Here is a 19,943-nt window from a genome sequence, read left to right as displayed (position 1 = left end):
CACACTTAAAGAAATGTTTAGTTTTGAATTGTGAGGAGTTACGGAGAGCAAGAAACCAAGTAAAGGATGCTTTGCCGTGTTAAGAGTTGGATATAATTCACACAACCGTAGAATATAGACTAGGGAAAAGAATGCTGCACATTTCAAATAAATGATTGGTATGTTCAACCTAATTCATTTGACTAACCACTGGGGGCAGATGTTCACTTGCGTAGGATCATTGTCTATGTTAGGACTAAAAGAAATCCGGGAGATCCTGACTCCATTCTTAGTTCAGTTGGACCATTGTCTAGATACTATATGCTTGAAATCCTATACTGGTGAGCTATATGTGAGTAGACATATTTCTCTTACTTGTTCCGAGGAGATTCTGAGATCGTCTTTTCTAGAAGTCAGTTTCTGTTGTATGGGATATATCAGAACTTCTAGGAGGAAATCAGAAACCACCAATGATGGTGAGAAAATATGGCCGCATTCACTTTATTCTAGGCTCCAGCAGTGCCAGCACCAGGAGAGAGAATACTGCAGAGATGTGCTGTAGCATTGCTTTGTGATGCTGGGAGCTACTTTTCCCTGGGGAGAAGGAGACATTCTGTAGTGTACTTGCATTATTGGCATCTCCTTGTTGAATTGGGCAGGTTGAAATTCAAAAGACATTTCTAGATTTTTGTTTTCCTGGATAAATGCCTAGTTATGGAAAAGTAAAATCAAGGTGTTAGGAAAGGCAGTTGTTCCCTTGATGAAAGGAGTGTGGCAGTGCAGGAACAGTTAATCTTGGGGTGCTGCTTCCAAGCCCACCGACCACTAACACTGCTCTGCCAATGCTTTTTTTCTCAGAACAGGAGACATGTGTTTCAAAACTAAGAATAATGAAATTAGCAGAAGGTAAAGGGACATTTGGTAAAGAATGGAACTTCTCTTGAACCTCTGGACTGATTGACACAGACTAGAAAAAAAAAAAGTGACAATGACAATGGGCTGAAAGCCCTAAAAGGAGCCAGGGGGAGAATACAAACACTAGAGGCAATATGGCACAATTTCCACGAGTGGCTTTCATCGAAAATCATTTTCACTTTACAGTAATCAGAATCTTTAAGAGAATGAGGAAGCCTTAAAGGACACCTGGATGTGGGAGGGAAGTGGGTGTAGTTAATAGAAGGGATACAGACAGGTTAGATTCTTTTGTGTTGGAAGTATTCCTTTTGATGTTAACTGTTCTACATTTTGTAAGTGTTGCCATTGGGGTTGTGAAACACTGTACATTGGGTTAGTGTTTATTCCTGTTACAAATGTGTAACAAGGAATCCATCACCTGTGACCCCCTAGCACCCACCAATGAAATTTTAGATTACCTAATCCTTCTAGAAAGTTCCCCAAGTTTTCTATAAGAAGGCCTACACACCTCTGTTTGGGGTCTCCATTTCAAAGAATGGTTGATACCCCACACCCCCACTCCTACGTGCTGGTTGTTTCTGCAGAATAAATAAATGTTCTTTGTTTTTGCATGCTGTCTGGGTCTGGGGTCTTCATTCAGTGATTTCAGACCCTTACAACCTTTCCATCCCTTGATAAATACCCAAGAAAATAACTGTAATGGAAGAAAGATGTATTTTGGCTTACAGTTGCAGAGGTTATTGTTCTTCATCTGCTGGTGTCATTGGTTCTGAGTCTGTACTGGGGAAGAACATTATGGTGTAAGTATTCACCTTTTGGCATCCAAGAAGAGAGAGGGGGAAGAGGGAAATGGGGAGAGAGAGAGAGAGAGAGAGAGAGAGAGAGAGAGAGAGAGAGAGAGGAGAGGAGAGAAGAGGAGAAGGAGGAGGGAGGAGTAGAGATAAAATGGCTCAGGACAAGGCAGCCTTCAAAAGCACACCTCAGTGGTCCATTCCCAACCCTCCCATCCCAGCTCCCAACATTTCTACCAGCTCTGAAGCTAGCTAGCGCCACCAGCTGGGGAGCAAACCTTCAACACAAGAATCAGCTGGTGACGGTCCACTTTTAGACCTCAAGAGCTGTATAGTCTGAACATATTATTTGGGCACCCTTGGTCTCAGGGGCAGATAGATGCTTCGGCAACAAGTGCAAAGTCAAAATGAGCTTGACTCCAAGGCCAGGAGACATAGGTGTGATGGGAAAAGATGTCATGTGTTTGTGGGCAGGTGCGGAGGGATGTGCTTCCCAGAGGAGGTGATCTTGAGAGTCTGGGGCCAAGGATATTGTGCTGCATGTTTGGAACGGAGATAACTGAGGCAGACAACGGATGGTCCCCAGGAACTATTAGTCTCTGTACTTGCTTGAGAGTCTGTAGCAGCTGTGGTTGGTCATGGGAGATCTTTAGTGCACTGCAGGATTCCTTTCTATGATTGTGGTGATGTTGGGGAAACCTACCCTAACACATATCAATTGGTTATCAAGGTGTGCCCCTGTTTTCACAATTGTTGTTTTGCTAGACGGTGCCACATGCTGGCACGATATAGGGTATTGCCATTACTATAGTCCACAAGACCTCTTTTCTGTATAAATGTTTGTCACTTCCTCACCTGCCCCCAAAGATGATTCTTTGAGATTATCTTATTTAAAAAAAACAAGCTGACTGGGGGATATCACGCAGCCCTCAATCTGGTCAAAAGGCAGCAATAGATAGGGGTAGTCCTGCAGTAGATAGGGGTACTCACCTTAGTTCAGAGTGAGTAAGCTGTGGAATCTCTTCCACTATGCTAATAAGCCTTTTAAAAAAATCATAATGAAGAGGTTTTGGATGCATAAAGAGTTGGAGGCTGGGGGAGAGCCTTAGCAGATCATGGAGGCAAAGCAGAGAGAGCCAGGAAGTGGATACCTGTGTCTGGGGAGTTGGTTGAATAGATGGCTAGCTGTGGGACTTCCCCCAGCAGAAAGGCCAGCAGGTTTATACTATACAGATATCTTCATGTCTTTATTATTAACCCCAAGTGGGACCCCCCAAAGTTCCAGCAGTATAATGCTGCTAGGAGCCCTGTTTCTCTGCGGAGAGAGCTTTCCCAGAAACAACTGCAGGACGTTATTAGCTGTTGTTTGCTAGTGGCAGGATGCATGGCAGGTGAACATGTGGCTACGGGTATGACTAGAATAATGGCCTCTATGTTCCAGATGGGTAGTAGACCAAGGGTTCTGTTATCTTGATATGTGGGGGTAGGAGGCTCCTTAAAAGTCTTATCTGTTCCACTTCTAGGAGGTCAGACTTCTTTGGTGGATATTATTTATTGTTTGGTAAGATTAAAAATCCATAAAGCTATTTTTATTCCCTACAAATGGCCCTATCTTTCCTATCTTTCATGTTTCCCTATCCTTCAGGTCCATATCTGGAAAAAAAATCTATGAATGTCTAGCTAGGTGCTCATTGTGTGTGTGTGTGTGTGTGTGTGTGTGTGTGTGTGTGTATGTGTGTTTTGTAAATGCACTCATACATATTTTTCCCATTTTCTATATAATGTACATGGTGAAAATATAGGCAAGGCATGTTTCAGAATTGTTACAAAGTAAACATACTGATTTTTTGGGGGGTCTCCCTCTCTCACAAATTGTGTCTGAGGGGCTTTCTAATATAACTAGTAATTAGTCATTTTAACTTTAAAATCAGGATCTTGCTGTGTAGACCAGGATGGCCTTTCATGACCAATCCTCTTGCCTCAATCTTCTCAGGGCTAAGGTTGGAGGCATATGCCACCACACCCACCCAGTTATTTATTTTTGTTGACGTGTGCAAATCAAGAATTTCTTCCCAGTTCATCCAGTTGGTGAACATTTCGACATGTTAGGAGTAGTGTTACTGTGATTTGGGGTATACATTTCTCTTAGGTGTGAGCCTACATGGAAATTGTGTACAGAATGGGCAGAGTCAAGTTAGTAGATATTTGCCAAGCAAGTTTAAGGATTTATATGGCACCATTTTTTAACTCTAGCTTTTCCCCCTTTCTTTTCTCTCCCACCTAGAAGGATTCAAATATTATTCCCTTTAGCCCAAGCTTTGCTTCCTAAAGTCTGGTGTACATGGTCAGGATTGGGAAAAGGCTGGTGCTCACAGACTGGAGGCTTTTTAGGTGGGCAGAGTTGTACAATTAGAGGGGAAAAGTGTGAGAAACTCCCGTTGGCTCATCAGCAGGTAGATGATGATAACTGGGATTTGTGTGGATGCACAATGCAAGCAGTCGATTGGCCATTGGGTGTATATCCTTCAGGGCGATAGCACAGGATGGGATAACAAGGAGAATGATATCCAGTTCTTATCCATCATGGTGTATATGGCATCCACAGCAGTCAAAGCCTGGGATTGTGCAGGCTCTTCAGTACTAAAATTACCCAACAATGACCTGTACCCGATTCCATAGTTCCCCTGCTCTCTTAGCTTTAGCATTCTGTCTAAGCTCCACCCCACAGTTACCTTGCAACAGCCAGGTAGGCCTGACCCACTGTAAAAGGGGCTGCTTGCCCCCTCCTTGCTCTCTTGTTTTTCTCCTGCTCCCTTGCTTTTGTTCCCTTACCCCCCTCCCCAAAGCTCATGGCTGGCCTCTACTCCCCCCCCCCCGTCATTATATGGGACACTGCCTCCAAAACAAGAAGGCTGGGAGAAGAGGGGTGGAACAAGCTTCATCTCACAAGAGAAATCATAATGTTAAAACACTAAAACCCGACACACCCAGTTGAATTATGAGAGTCAGAGGTCTAACTGTAACTTTCTGAAGTACGAGCTTACTAACAGCCCCTTCCCTTTCCCATGGGTATTACACTCCAGGACCTCAGTGGATCCCTGCAGTCACTAACAGTGCTAAGCCTTACACAGACCATACTGTATCATGTTTAGCTTATAAGTGGGTACCATAAAAGAGTAACAGCAACTAAAATAATAATTACAACAGCATACTGTAATAAACCCCTCCATTCCTCCCTTTCTCTCTGCCTTTCTCTACCTCTACCACACTCTTAACTCCCCTCCCCATGCCCTGAATAAACTCTATACCATACTATAACATCGTGTGGCTGATCCCTCAGGGGAAGGGGTGCCTTGGCGTGGGCCCACTGAGGCACCCCCTTCCTCCATACCTCACTACACCTCCATAGAACATATCCCCTCCTCTCTTTATCTTTTTTATAAACACAGGATGCCTTGAAGACCCTTAGTTTCTGAGGGGAGTTTATCTCCTGTCTTAATTCCTTCTCCCAGAGAGGAATCCCTAATGGAAACAGTTAATCTACTTCCTGCTGCCTGTGGACAACAGAAAAGGCTAGCGGTTGGGAAGGTGGATATAGAGGCCCTTGATAGAAAGTAGGAGCTGTTTTTATTCATTTTCTATTTGTAAAGAAAACACAGGTTATGTGTTTATAAAAAGATAAATAAGTATTAATATATGTTCTATGGGGTGTGGTGAGGTATGGGGGAAGGGAGTGCCTCAGTGGGTCCATGCTGAGGCACCCCTTTCCCCTGAGGGACCAACCACAGGATGGTATAGTATAGAATAGAGTTTACTCAGGGCATGGGGAGGGGAGTTAAGAAGGTAGTAGAGGCAGAGAGAGGGAGAGAGAGTAGAGAAGTAGATGCAGGCCATGGCCAGGTGGAGAGAGGGGGAAGAGAATGGGGAGACAGGGGGAGCAAGTGGGCAAGAGGCAAGAGTAAGAGAGTAAGAGAGGGAGGAGGGGGTATGTAGCCCCTTTTATAGTAGGTCAGGCCTACCTGACTGTTGCCAGGTAAATGTGGGGAGGAGCATACTTGGCTGTTGCCAGGTAACCGTGGAATGGAGTTTAGACAGAATGCTAACATCGGGTTTACTTTTCCGAAATCCAGAAGAGAGAAAGTGGCTGTTAGCTTGATAGTTTGGTGGGCAGTGGAATGATGACCCAACAGCAGGCCTCGGGAAGCTGAGGAGCCAGTAGAGATGTCGAGCCATAGGCCTTTAATCTTCTTAATTTTACACCTGTTGCTGCAATGTGAGAAAAGTTGCCTAGGAAGTTGTTGTCCCACTTTCTATAGATTATGGAATAAGGTAGACATCCATTGTGAGAAGGCTCCAGGGGGTCATATCAGATACAGTGTGTGGTCTAAATCATCCACAGGTTAATTCAACCACAGTCAAAATCCCCAGGTAGTACCTTTTCTTTTCCTTAGACTCACAGATACCAACTGAGGTAAGTATTGGCGCAGAGGTTCTATGGGACCTATGGGGAAGCCTGTTAGCCAGTGTCTATGGGTCCAGGAACCCATTTGATTCAGTATCAGGTTCCCCAGGGTGAAGCAAGTGTTCCAAACTCACATGACCACACCTCTGAGATATCTTTTTGGAAGTGGGCCAGTGAGAAGTGACATGTTTTGTCACTAGCAGAGATGATGGAGGCCGCCCAACATGCTGGGTATGGAACTTAATGACTGAGACATTTGAGGTCCTCTGGGTGACAGTCTCCTCAGATGAAGAGTTGTTATCAAACTTTTAAGCTTCAGGAGAGCGCAGATAATGGGGTGAACTCATGAAGTCGGATTCTGACCACTATGTGTGCATTTTCCACTCACAAGGGAAAGCCTCTGTTCACCCTGTCTGAGTCTCTCATTCTTCTGGAGGCCAAATAGCTCCATCCTGCACTCATCCGGTTGTGTCCCTGGTGAGACCTCCAGATGATGTGAGTCCTTGGAGAGGGACAGAATCTTTCTTGGTTCTTGTGAGTTTAGGGAAGCCGCCAAAGTCACCTCGAGTCAGTGGCTTGCCAGACAGTTGCCTCATGTCCAAGTAGAATAGGAAACCTGGACAGGAGTCAATTTGATTTATTAAGGGCATGTGAGAAAGGCAAGTTTTGATACTTTGTTGTGAGTCCTTCCAGAGACATTTACTGGAGAGTAGTTCTGGTTTTGGACTCATAGGATATAAAATTCTGTATTTTGTACCAGCGGGTTCTCTGCCCTTTTTATCTAATTCATTTTAATGGTTTCATAGTAATTCTTTTACATGGGCTTCTGAGGAGGAATATAGGGGATATTACGTATGGTAATGTTATTTGGTCCTATAAGTGCTGCAGTGTATTGACATTTTATACACATGCAGGTGTACCTGAATATATATTTGGATGCCACAACTTTCCATTGCTCCTACAAAATACATGGGGGAATCAACTGAAATCCGAAAAGTTTACATCGTCTGACAGTGGTACAGTTTTCAGCCTAAGATCTGCTGGCTCCATTTCCTTGGGTCTAAGGTGAAGTGGAATATCACAGCTTGGGAACTTGTAGCAGAGGCGGATCCTCACTTCATAACCAGGAGGCAGAGAGGTTACAGTCAGGGTACATAAACACACCCCCTCCTATCCCCCCAGTGACCCACTAATTCATACTAGACTCTACTTCCACCTCCTAATAACTCAGGGAGTTAGTTCCCAATGGTGATGTCCATACTCTTGATCCAGCTTCCCCTCGGTAGCACCACTGTCTGGGGACCGGACCTTCAACACACGAGCGTTGTTAACATTTTATATCCTAACCATAGCAATGAACACACTTGGAGTAATTCGTGTGAGTGACATTTCTGGATCAGTGGGAGGCTGTGGAGAAAGGACGGCCAAAAAGGAGGATTAGAGGGAGGCAGTACCAAATCTTCAAATTGAAATCCAAAACCCTTCTTGGTGAGACGGCTGACTGAGGGGGGGCACTCGAGTTTAGTATTGGAAACAGAGGCCGACTCGGACCAGAACGGAGGAAGAAAGAGTGCACGAGGATGGAGCGTGACAGAGTGCGCCAGCACTGTAGTGCAGCAGAGAGAAGGGCTGCACCAGCGGGAAAGCTGGGACAGCTGGACAGCAGAGTTGCTATAGAAACAGGTGCAGAGGGGCTGGGGCGGGGGGATGGCTGAGAGAGCACTGGCTGCTCTTCAAGAGCTCACAACTGTTTCTAATGGCAACACCCAACACCGTCACACAGACATACATACAGGCAATGCACACAAAATGAAAATAAACAAGTTCGCTAAAATAGAAGAAAACATGAAAACAAACAAACTGGCCCAGAGCACAAAGGATGAACTTGGCTGATCTGAGAGCTGCATGGTGGCTCAGTGTTTTGAGTTATGGGCTTAATACCTTAAACGTGTATTTCTGGGGCAGGCAGTTATCTTTATAAGGTAATACCTGAGCTGGCTCTTTTGGGAAATATTTAAGACAAGAAATGAACAAAAAACAACAAAAACAAAACCAAAAACAGATAAAAAACCCAAACCAACCAATGAAACTAACCAAAAACCAAAAACCAAAACCAAACCCAAACAAAGCAAAACAAAAAATAGCAGGGAGTACCTTTTCTTTCCCTTAGACTCACAGAAAATACTGCCAACTTGGCCCAACCAGAATTGCACTGTATCACAGTGCCACCCTCATTGACTGCCACTAGAGCAAGACTGCTGAAAATACATACAGCGAGTCAGGGCCAAGCCATCCAAGACACTGGCACCTGCTTTCCCTTTAGAGTTGCAGCTTGGCTTAGCCACCGAGTCAGCAGCCCACGAGGACCTGTGGGTCTTGGGAAGGCACAGCCGTGGGTGGCAGAGACAGTGGAACCTTCTGTACCTCTTGCACCCAATACAGTTTGTTAGCTGGCTTTCCTTGTGGGTTTCCCTGGGGGCTCCTGTGGCCCTGTGCCAACCTTGCCATGGAAATACTTGAGTAAACTCCAGTCAAGGAACATTGTTTATGCTACCTTGTACCAGGGAGCTGAGAAACAAAGCTCTTCAAACCAGCATTGGTCTCAAACCATGGGCACTAAACAACTGGTGAGCAACTGTGCGTGTGTACATACAAACACATAAAGAAGAATATCTGTGCATTGAAAGCAAGATTATTTTGTCCAGTTCTTAAGTAGGTGAACAGGTAGGTACATGTTGTAAGCAGCCTCCTCTCGATGGCACCACTGTCTAGGGACTGAACCTTCAGCTTGTCCATTGTGAATACTATTAAAGTTTCTCAATCTGACATATGGAATGTGGCGTTTTGCTTTATTGCTGCCCTGTCTACTATGAATTTATTTTTTGCATGAGTTTGTATTTTTATTTTGGTTTATCTTTTATTTTTGTCTCTGCTAAGAAAATTAGTTTTTAAAATTCAGATGGATTTTATTTTAAGGCAAAACCTTGTGGTGTTGAGAGAATGGGGTCAAACCTTGGGATCCTTCTTCTTGCCTGTTTCATAAGTGCTAGAACACACATACCCAGCATTCTGCCAAAAGCAAACAGTTGCTTCTAATGTATCCATTGACTAATTTTTCATTTTGATTTTAGTTTTTTGAATATTTTTTATTTGGGTCTGTAAAAGAGGAGCAACAACATCTAAGCAGGGCTGATACAGTACTCTGGACAGGTTCTGCCAACATGGAAAAGAAGATTCATATCCCTACTCAGTGTGGAGCTGGAACCTGTAGCCTGTAGCCTGTAGCCTGTAGCCTGTAGCCTGTAGCCTGTAGCCTGTAGCCTGTAGCCTGTAGCCTGTAGCCTGGAACCTGAAACTTAGAACCTCTCTTTCCTTTGCCTCTCTGACTTTGTTCACAGAACACAACGTGAGAGCCCTAGACCAGATTCTTGGTGAGCTTAGCTCAGACAACTCTTAAGTATCTTTTCTCAAAAGGATCCTTTAAGAATGGCATTTGCCAGTTTTTGGATTATGATATCTCTCAAAGAACACTAAGCAAAGCCCATACCAAGATTTAAAATGTCTCTTTTCTCTAAGTTTTATTTTATACATCAAATCTTAGAACATTCTGGAGTTTTAACATTTTAATATTTGTTTTGAGATACTGATTTTTTCTTTCTTTTCTTGCCTGCTCCCCCCCCAAAACAGTTAATTGAATAATTATTTTCTCCTGGACTGTAATTCTGTGTTTATTCTAAACTACATTCTGATGCATATTTTTTCCTATTCCATTGTCCTGTCTCACTGTTAGATATACTATCGTTATAACAAAGTAATTTCATAATATTTACAAATTTTTGCCATAACACATCAAATAGATTTTATTGTTTCGAACTATACAAAAATCTATAGAGAAAACTCTCTTCTGTCATTCTGATGCCTTTACTAAAGCAAAAAAATTCCTAAGGACTTCCCATGATTTCCTTTTTTACAGTTACATACTTCATAAGGATGCAGTGAGAATTAAATGATCTATGTGGAATATGCCTACAGCAATGCCTGGACCTGCTATATATGTGCTAATATAAATATTATAGAATTGCTATCATTACTTTTTTTTAACAAATGCATGCATGCATGCATACATACATACATACATAAAGGATTAGGAAGTTTGCATTAATTTTCAAATAATATAATTTTGCATTCTAACTTGTAATTTTATGTTCTTAATTGTTGTCAGTATGTAACTGAAATATAATAAAATTGGTGACCTTATAATGGGGCCAAAATACAATTTACCAGCATCAGGAATAAAAAGAGGTACCAGTAGAGAACAAGCGGACATTGAGCATAAGATCTAGTCTTAATCTGCTTTAACAAAAGGGCTGTAATCTGAGTTATTTATAAAAATATAAGTTACAATTCTGGAGGCTGGGAATTCCAAGAGGAAGGCATCAGTAGGTTCAGCCATAATACTTTGACAGCCTGTTTCTTAAAATCAATGCCTTCTTGCTATGTCCTCATACAAGTATGGAGGGAGCCAGTAAGCTCTGGCAGTCTGTTTTTATAAAGGTATTAACCCCACGCCTAGAATAAACCCCTCTCAATGCACCGTGAAGCCACTACTACCTGGGGACTAATAGCAAAGATAGTACAAGAGAACTGCAAACTAATATGCCTTATGATTATACACACATCAAGCTCTCTCTCTCTCTCTCTCTCTCTCTCTCTCTCTCTCTCTCTCTGTGTGTGTGAAGTTAGACAAGCTTATTCTAAAGCTTATGTGGCAAAGCATAAGCATAATGGAACAGAATGGAGGCAGGAATAGACCCACAAAGTTACTTCTTTTTTTTTTTTTTTTTTTTTTTTAAGATTTATTTATTTATTTCATGTATGTGAGTACACTGTAGCTGTCTTCAGACACACATCAGAAGAGGGCATCAGATCTCATTACAGATGGTTGTGAGCTACCAAATGGTTGCTGGGAATTGAACTCAGGACCTCTGGGAGAGCAGTGAGTTACTTCTGACCTTCTCAAAAATATCACTACATAAAAGCTTGTAGCAGATGAGAACAACGTAGACTACAGAGGAGTTCATCCTAACAGTGTAAGACTGGCCCAGGATTAAAGAGCTATCACAATCCACCCATTCACAGATTTGATTGTTTCACATAGAAAGCATTTAACAAAGCTCTCTGTGAAATCAGGAGTAAAGGGGAACTCTCTTTACATGGAAAGGATGTATATAGCTAGCACAATTGATGTTGAAGAGTTGTTTCTGTCTACTGTCCAACAGGGCAAGGATGTCTCCTGTTCCCTCCGTTACTGAGTATCACACTAGAGATTCCAAATCACTGAACTGGGCAGAAAGAAGAGTCACAGTGCATTTTCAGAAAGGTGGTTTAGTTTTGTTGTTTGCTTGGCTGGTTGGTGTGAGGGTATCTGGAGCAGTTTCCATTTGTAACCTTTGCTGAGTCTGAACTCAAAATGCTGCTCCAGTTCCCAAGTCCTGGGGTAACAGGCATGTGTTATCATGTCTGGTCCTATCAACTTTTTTTTTTTTTTTTTGTGCACATAGACAAATTTATTCTAAAGCTTTTGTGATAAAGCACAAGGCTTCACTAAAACTGATGCGTTTTATAAAAATAAAGAGAGAAGGAATATGTTTGGTGGAGATGCAGTAAGGTGTGAGTGAAAGGGGTGTCTCTGTGGGCCTATGGTGAGGCATCTCTTCCCCCTGAGGGTATAGTATTGAATAGAGTTTATTCAGAGTGTGGGGAGGGGAGTTGAGAGAGGTGGGGGGGGGTTGGAGGAGTGGGGGGAGGGAGGGGAGGGAAGGGGAGAAAAGAAGGAGGGAGGGGGAAAGGGAATGAGGACAAAGGGGGAACTGGATAAAGGAGCAAGGGCAGGTGAGCAAGATCAAGAAAGTGTGTGTGTGTGTGTATGTGTGTGTGTGTGTATGTGAGAGAAAGAGAGAGAGAGAGAGAGAGAGAGAGAGAGAGAGAGAGAGGAAGAAGGAGGAGGAGGAGGAGGGGAGGGAGAAGGGAGTGGGAGGGGGAAATGGAGGGGACAAGCAATCCCTTTTATAGTGAGTCAGGCACAATTGGCTGTTGCTAGGTAACTGGGGAGGAGCCTACAGTAAATGTCATCAAAAACTATTTTGAAAAAAAAAAAAAGTGAGAGAATGAATGCTCCCCAGTGTTCTTATTCTGTAGCTGTAATGATCAGAAAAGTTTGGTAATGGAGCAGAACAGAGGCAGGAATAGACCCACAGAGATACTTCCAACAGAGTTTTTCTTTTAAAAACGCAAAAAGCTATTCAATAGAGATAGGCTAACCTTCTCAACAAATGGTGCTAGAGCAGTTTCCGTCTGTAGTATAAAATACATTTAGTGTTTTGTCCCTGGTTGTTGGCACAGAGCTAACTCTAAGGTTTTACCCACGATACCACTTTCGTTGGTCGGTTTCTGATTTTTAAAAAATCCTTCATAGTAAACTGGTAAACAGAGGCAAAGTGTGCTTCTATGTTCTGTGAATTGTTCTAGCAAATTGGGTGATGGAAGTGGCGGGCATAATCAGCCTGACACTGTGTGGGTGTCCTGCAGTTGGTGTCTAAAATGAGGCCAAGTCCTTGGCCTGTTCCGTGGTACTACTTCTGAATAGTGTTAGAACTGGATTGGATAGTGGATACCTCGTTAGCTTTGGAGAATTGTTTGGTGTTAGGAAGGTGAGCTGTCAGAAGAAAAAAATACCCCAAATCTGTGGTTGAGAGATGGGGATGGACTTCAACATAAACTTCACAATATACGAAACTAACTCAAAAATTTATGATGGGCTTAAATATAACAGGTAAAAACTATAAAACATTCAGGAAAAATATAGGAGAAAACATTCAGGGCTTAGGACTCAGCATGGGTTGTTAAACTTGACAACTAGGAACATGGATAAGGTTCATGAATTGCACATCTAATTTAAAATCCTTTGGTTAAAGGTTATGGTAGGGACATATAAAGCAACATACTGGGAGAAAGGATTTGCAAACTCTATCTGGGTAAAAATAAAGATCTCTTGGAACACAACATTCATTTAAAAACTAGAAAGTAGGCTGGGTGGTAGTGTCACACGCCTTTAATCTCAGCAATGAGGAATCAGAGGCAGATCTCTGTGAGTCTGAAGCCAGCCTGGTCTATAGAGTCAGTTTCAGGACAGCTAGGGCTACACAGAGAAACCCTGGCTCAAACAACAACAACAACAACAACAACACAACAAAAAAATTGAAAATGGGTGAAACAAATCAACAGATCCTTAAGAGGATGCATAGATGGCAAATAACCATGAAAATTCGCTCAACATTAGTGGCCATTAGGGAAATGGAACTAAACTACAATATGATAAGTATACTCTGAACAGCCAAAAGACTGATAACCACCCAAACTGGCAAGATTGTGGAAAAATGGATTCATATATACACTGGTGGTGGAAGTGTAAAATGGCACAGCTCTAGAAAAGGGTCTGGCAGTTTTTCATTGGTTTAGTTTTTAACATGCTTACTTTATGACATAGAAACTGTGTTGTGAGTAATGTTCACACAAAAACTTGAACATGAATTTTTATAGCATTTATTAAATATCAAAAATTTGGAAGCAAGCCTACAGCCCAATTGGTGAATGTTTAAACTTGTATATTATCAAATTTTAAGCAGTAACAAGGGACAAACTCACACATACTAATGGATTCCAAAGGAATTACATACAGCAAAAGATATCTCAAAAGGCACCGTACTATAAGGTTATATTTATATGAAATCCATAGGGACAAATCTGCACTGGGGGACCATACGTCAGGGGTCAGAGGTGGTGGTGGTGTGATTGTTAAAAAGGAGTTGTGAAAGCATTCTGATCGTGGTATCAGTTAAAATGATCAGAACAGAATAATGTGTTTCTTGTTTGTGTAAATAAGGAATAAAAACGTTTTCGGTGGTAAGCAGTTCAGCTACACATTTTTTTTTTTTCTCTGTATAGCCCTGGCTGTCCTGGAACTCACTTTGTAGACCAGGCTGGCCTCGAACTCAGAAATCCGCCTGCCTCTGCCTCCCAAGTGCTGGGATTAAAGGCCTGCGCCACCACGCCCGGCTCTCAGCTACACATTTTAAAAACCATGTCAGACGAACAAACTGGCTTTCAGAAGCTCTGCTGTGGAAAGCAGCTTCCTTCCCATCTCTGCAGGAGCAGCCTCCTCTTCTTCCTTTTTGTCTTGTTGCTCAATCAAATCTACCCAAAATTTGGTAAGGTGTTTGAATTCACTCTGACACTTTAACTGTTTTCCGCCAGTCTGTTCAGTGCCTTCGTCCTAGTCTCTCCCTCTCTGAAGCCTTGTCTCAGGGTGTTTCACTGAAGGCTTTTAGCTCTGTCTGCCCATAGTAGGTCTGCGCACTTGTTTCTTGACTGGTCATGGTCTTGAGTCTCCATTTGTGCCGGATCCCCATTTTAGGTCTCCATCTCCTCAGTTTCTCTGTCTCATCTCTGGACTTCTAGACTAGATCTTCACTTTACTGTCTTTGGGTCTCAAGGTGCCTGCGAGTTTCTGTATCTTAAGCCAGTCTTTGTCTCCGCCTCTCAGGTTCTGGTGGTCCTAGGTTCCTTTTGGGGGTGAGGGGTGGGGGAGTGTCCGATTGTTTACTCCGTTGCCATGGCATCGGAAGTGACGCGGCCGCACGTGGAGGCGAAGCGGAGACAGCCTTTTCTGATTGACTGGCGGTGCGGTCACAGCAGCTTCGCCCCGCCCAGGTCTGGCGAACGGCCCCGCGGCACGCTGGGGGTCGCAGTTTACGGCGCTGCAGGCCGCGCACGCGTACTGCAGCGGGCCGCCATCGCTTCTCCGTGTTCGAGACTGCGCGAGTCAGTGGGGCAACGCTGCGCAGCAGGTGGGTCGGGCCGCCTGGCAGCCTTCTACGCGGGGCCATAAGTGTTCGGCTGGTGTACCGGGTCGGGCGCAGGGATGGACCTCGTGTGGGTTGGGCCAGGAGCAGAGACCCTGGAGGGGGGGGGTGTCCCACCGTGGGAGTATGGCCCCAGGTGCTATGCCGCGGAGGGGAGCTAAAAGCTCTCGCGTGGGGATGTGGCCTTGACTGCTCTTGAATTTGAGGCCGAGAGGTCAGCACATCCCACGTGTCCAGCTGTGAGGGAGGCCTTAAGGCCTTTGGGTGGGGGTGTGGCCCAAGAGCGCTGTAGGTGACTGTAGCAACGCAAGCGTGTAGAGCGGGCACCGTGTGAGTGTGGCGTGGGATGAGGCAGGATTGGGGGTGTGGCTCTAACACGTGGCGTGGGAAGTACCACGTGTGGGATGGTGGCTCGGTAACGCAGTACGCTAGTATTGTGTCGGAAAGAGGTATCTGGAAGACACGTGGGATGTGCTAGGGTCTTGGGGGGGGGTGTGCTTTCCAGGTGTGGAACGGACAGGGGGCGAGGTTAAGAGATCAGTACTGGGTGAAGGCCTAGTGCTACTGCTTCTTAGATGCAGATTGGGGGTAGAGTCCATCGGACCCTTCAGGGTGGGAGAATGCAGCAGAGGAAGAGAGGAGGGCAGTCGGCGAAGGTGGGTGCAGGTTTTGGTAGGGATGGGAAGTCCACAGAGGGGAACGATGAGGATATAAAGGCCAAGGAGGGTTTGGCGACCGAGGGTATCCGTAGATCGATGGGGGTGGGAGAGTAGGAAAGTGGGGGAGGTTTCTAGGAGAGATTCCACTGGACTGAGCTTTAGAGTGCAGGGGACCATTCTGTTATGGGGGTAGAGAGAACACTTTTGGGCTTCTGTGTAGGCACCCCTTTCACAGAAGAGGGGTGAAAATGGTGTTTTAGGTGCTGTCCTGACCTGGAGGGCTTGGAGAGGAGTAGAGAACATTAGTTTTCCCAGTGCTACTCTACGAAGGGGCAGGCAGGGGGTGTTGTGGACCACTGCGGGCTGGCTTTCCAAGGTGGTAGAATTCCTTCCTACTCTTTGTGCAGAGTCTATCTGTTAGTGTTGTTCCATTTCCTTGCCTTTTCTTTTTTCCTCCTCCACTGCTTCCATGCTCAATCCTCCCCTCCCCTTATGTTGGTTTGTATCTCAGAGGTCACAGTGGATGTTACAAAATCTTCCTTCCACATTCTGGCAGTGTCTTGTGGAGGTTTTCTCTCCTGATCTGGAGCCAGAATAGGGCCCAATATCGAAGTGAGCCTTTGTTTATCTTGATGTTGTTTGGGTCTGTGAATTTGAGTTAGTTTGTTTGTTTTTGGCAACCCTGGTCAGTTTGTTTAGGGCATCTGTTCGACTTTGACTTTGTGTCGAGTCATATGAGAATATAGAGCATATTCTTGGCAGAGACTACAGAAAGCAACTCTTTTAATAATGATCCATTGTGTGTGCTTTTGCATTCTTTTAAAGGTCGTTTGTATTTTTTTTTGTAATTTATGTTAATATCTATGAGTACAGGGGAGACTGTGTGATTAATTTCTGATGTCCCAGTGAGACTAGTATTCATTATCATCAGATCCTAGTGGTTAGTAAAGGTTTACAGGGCCTGAGAAGGCGGATTTGTTTTCAGCTAAGGCAAGAGCTGCAATGAGGATTTTTGGGGGGGGATTCTTCTAGCTCAGCTGTCCACCCATCCTCTTTTCTCAGCTTCAGCATTCAGACCTAGAATACAAGCCTCAACACCTGCTTGACCCATACTTCTTTGTCTCTTAAAGTCTGTGGGCTGGAGTCCAGGAAAACCCATCCAAGGGAACTTTTGGGCAGCCATGAAATGGGGGTCATTCTGCATCATGGTGTGCCACAATCTCTCATTTGTACTGGGAGTGTGACTTCATTCAGGCTGTTTGGTCTCACTAGGTTCTTTTTTTTTTTTTTTTTTTGTTTTTCGAGACAGGGTTTCTCTGTATAGCTCTGGCTGTCCTGGAACTCACTTGGTAGACCAGGCTGGCCTCGAACTCAGAAATCCGCCTGCCTCTGCCTCCCGAGTGCTGGGATTAAAGGCCTGCGCCACCAGGCCCGGCTTAGGTCTTCTTTCTGCCTAGTAAGTCCTTGTAGCAGTGTAACCAGGTCTAGGGCCAGGCAGAGCAAGTAAAGCTGAGGAGTGGAGCTCTCTTGAGAGTCTCACGGTGGTCTTACTCCCCTGGCCCTGACTCCAGAGGTTCATTATGGAGGGGGCTCTGGCTGTTCAGGTCAGGCTGTTGCCTCCTATTGCCAGAGGAGTTTTCTTTTCAGGCAAAGGAGATGGGGGCATAAGGTTCTTTCCTATTCCTAGGGGCTGACAGGGTCCTCCATGGATTAGGCTATTGGCTTATGTGTGCTTCTACGTAGTCCTTGGGCCCCATACCTCTTCTGTGTCAGAGCAGAGCAGGGCAGGTAGAGGAGGAGATGGAGCCCAAACAGTCGACTGAGGGCTGCCGTGCTACCTGAAAAGAAGCAGAGGTGATGGTGATGTGATGACCCCGGTGGTGAAGTGGATGTGGGGAGGACCAGTTAGAGGCTCTAGGCAGGGAGAACTTCATGAGGAATTTGGAGCAAGAAGGATAGAGCAGCTATGTCAGTTTGTAGGTAGAATCCTGAGCCCAGCACTCACTGTGAATGTTCTCCCTACCTACACCTTGGGTTTATTCTTTCTCTACCCGTAGAGGCTTGTGAGTCTGCGAAGATGACATGAGCCCCCAAGAGGGCCTGGTTTGATAAACCTGTGTGTGTGTGGACATCTTAGCAAGTTTACAGTGACTTTGTGGACACAAGTTCTGTGTAGGATGAATGTGCCTGATGTGTAAAGAAAGCAATGTTATGTGCCCACGTACCTGTTCATTTGTTACATAGAGTTCTGTATCCAGAGCCTGGTGACTGAGTTGTCTCACTGAGGGTGACATTACACTTCATCTCAAAAGATGCTCCAGGAGAATCAGAAGTAGAATGTGGGTAAAGCAAAGAGCCTAGAATGGAGGCTGGCGGAAAGGCAGTAGGATAGAAACATGTCAGGGCTCTGGCTGCCTTGCTATAGGACAAAGGTGAGTAGTCACCATCAAGACAACCTCAAGGGCTTAAAATGTTATCTGAGGCTTTCTATTGCTACCTTTGTTGTAGGAACATGAATGAGAGAATGTATTTTTAAACTTGAGGCAGTGAAGGAAACCCAAAGTAAAACAGATCTTGGAAACTAGAAATTTGATTTTTAAAAAGAAGAATCAATAGAACATGAAGTGGTTGAAACACAGGTTTAAAACAATAATGTTAGGATGATGAAGATAGGGACAGATGATGACATGATGGAGCCAGGTAGGGCTCTTACCCGACAGCTATAGGGAAAGCAGGCAGTTTACCTACCGTCAGAAATAAAGAGATCGTAAGAAAATACTAAGCACTAGTGGGTGGTCTAAGGATCCTCAGTCCAGATGCTGGGGTAAAAAGGAATGGGTACTGCCATTGTAGGTGGTAGGGGCGAGGCTATCCCTGTAGCTAGGTTATTCTTTCAATTATTCTTCAAATAGGTCCTAAATGACCCCAGAGAGATAGGTATGAGATTCCATATTGGCCATTGGACATACATAGGATTCCCTTTAATAAAGACATTTATTAAACCATTTCATAAAAGGTATAGTGAACAAATACTGAAGCCAGAGCTGCTGGCCTATAGTGACCTGTCTATAAATAACCCTGCTCTCTTAGAGATAAAGTTTCAATGTGGGAGACAAGCAGTATGCAGATATAAAGTAGTATGAAAGAAGTATGTGTGAGAGGACATGTCGGGACTATGGACCTTGAGGGACCTGTAAAAAATGAGAAAGGTGCCTGTAGGGTAAGCTGGGGTTACGTAGGGAGACAGTGGGTGATATTTTTGAGGGTGTTAGCTGTCGTCATGGACAGATTTTATTTTGAATTCCTCAATTATTTTTAGAAGGAAAAACCCAAAGCCTTTCCTTTGAATGGTTCTGCAGAGGACAATGGTATACTGGGTTTGGGTGTTTTTTTGGAGTTTATTTTATGTGTGGTAGTATTTTGCTTTCATGTATGTGATACATGCATGCCTGATACCCTCAGAGGTCAAAGGAATCATCAGATGACCTGGAACCATAGTTAGAGAGGTGAGCCACCATGTAGGTGCTGGAAATTGAATCTGGGTACTCTGCCAGAGTGACAAGTGTCCTTAACTACTGAGTCATCTATCCAGCTCTGAGATCTAGTAGTTTTTTTGTTTGTTTGTTTTTGTTTTTGTATTTAATTTTTATTAGATATTCTCTTCATTTACATTTCAAATGATATCCCCTTTCCTAGTTTCCTCTCCAAAAGTTCCTTATACCCTCCCCCTGCCTTGCTCCCTAACTCACCCACTCCCGCTTCCTGGCCCTGGCATTCCCCTGTATTGGGGCATAGAATCTTAGCAAGACCAAGGGCCTCTCCTCCCATTGATGTCCGACTAAGCCATCCTCTGCTACATATGCAACTAGAGACACGAGCTCTGGGGGATACTGGTTAGTTCATATCATTGTTTTTCCTATCGGGTTGCAGACCCCTTTAGCTCTTCGGGTACTTTCTCTAGCTCTCCATTGGGGGCCCTGTGTTCCATCCAATAGCCGATTGTGAGCATCCACTTCTGTATTTGCCAGGCACTGGCATAGCTTCACAAGAGAAAGCTATTTCAGGGTCCTTTGAGCACAGTTTTGTTATCTGCATCTGGTGGTTGTTTATGAGATCTAGTAGTGACTTAGTCAGGGTTTCTATTCCTGCACAAACATCATGACCAAGAAGCAAGTTGGGGAGGAAAGGGTTTATTCAGCTTACATTTCCACATTGC

General features: G+C 44.3%; 1 protein-coding gene across 3 annotated transcripts in view; it reads left to right on the top strand.

Annotated features, from left to right (window-relative positions):
* The window catches only part of Zscan18 (zinc finger and SCAN domain containing 18), a 37,602-nt gene that overhangs the window by 7,156 nt on the left and 10,503 nt on the right, over nucleotides 1-19,943 (top strand). For 2 of the 3 annotated variants that reach the window (XM_029531842.1, XM_029531840.1), the window contains exon 1: nucleotides 14,978-15,053. The exons of the other annotated variant lie outside the window; for it this stretch is intronic. The gene's annotated coding sequence lies outside the window, so the exon portion shown is untranslated. Of the gene's footprint in view, nucleotides 1-14,977; nucleotides 15,054-19,943 lie in introns of those variants that run through there. 3 annotated transcript variants of the gene reach the window in all.

The sequence above is a fragment of the Mus pahari genome, chromosome 19, assembly GCF_900095145.1.
Source record: "Mus pahari chromosome 19, PAHARI_EIJ_v1.1, whole genome shotgun sequence".
Classification (NCBI taxonomy): Eukaryota; Metazoa; Chordata; class Mammalia; order Rodentia; family Muridae; genus Mus; species Mus pahari.
This window is presented reverse-complemented; position numbering and strand designations above follow the sequence as displayed.